Genomic DNA, 897 nt, shown 5'->3' on the forward strand with positions numbered 1-897 from the left:
GTTGGAGAAGTTTTGGGATGTACATAGGGATTTGATTCTTAGAAGGTCCCATTCATCTATTTTATCTTCTCCTGGTTGTAGATTTTTCAGGATACTTGGAAGACTGTTTATGTTGTGGATTAGGACTACTAGAGTTCGCCCAAGCTTTTCTTTAATGAAGTTTATAGTCCTTGGTTTTACTCCTAGGTCCATGATCCACCTTGTGTTGGTTTTTGTATATGGAGTGAGGTGTGGTTCTTGCTTGAGTCTTCTGCAGATATTTTTCCAATTTTGCCAACACTGTTTGTTAAAAATGCTGTCATTTCCTCACTTAACTGATTTCATCTCCTTGTCAAAAATCAGTTGACCATAGGTAGATGGGCTGATATCCGGATTCTCTATTCTATTCCATTGATCTATGTGTCTGTCATTGTACCAGTACCATGCTGTCTTAACCACCACGGCAGTGTAATAGGATTTGAAATCAGGGAATGAGATGCCTCTTACCTTTTTTCTACTTTTAAGGAGTGCTTTGCTTATTCGGGGTGTCTTTCCATTCAAACTGCTGACTTTTGACTTGCAGCAGAAGTCTTAACACTTTTCTGTTGCCTACAGCACCACTATAGTTTCTTTTGTTAAAAAAACAACAACAACTTTTTTTTTTAACCCAAGACCACCAGTAAGGTGATAAAGTGTCCTCCCTTTCCCCTTTCACATCAACACCCCTGTTCAGCATGAAGAAGCCAGAGAGTCTGCATCCACTTCCTAAACCAGTAAGACAGTTGGTTTAATTGCCATTGGAAAATGCTTACCATTCCTCTGTAGCATCTGGTCCCCACTGGATCCTTTTCATTTCCTTCACCTGCTCCCCCCACCAACCAAATTGTGCAGCTCTGCAACTGCATCCCTGCCCATCCT

Source organism: Elephantulus edwardii, unplaced genomic scaffold (assembly GCF_000299155.1).
Source record: "Elephantulus edwardii isolate Elephantulus edwardi_28Jun2011 unplaced genomic scaffold, EleEdw1.0 scaffold00110, whole genome shotgun sequence".
In the NCBI taxonomy this organism is placed as follows: Eukaryota; Metazoa; Chordata; class Mammalia; order Macroscelidea; family Macroscelididae; genus Elephantulus; species Elephantulus edwardii.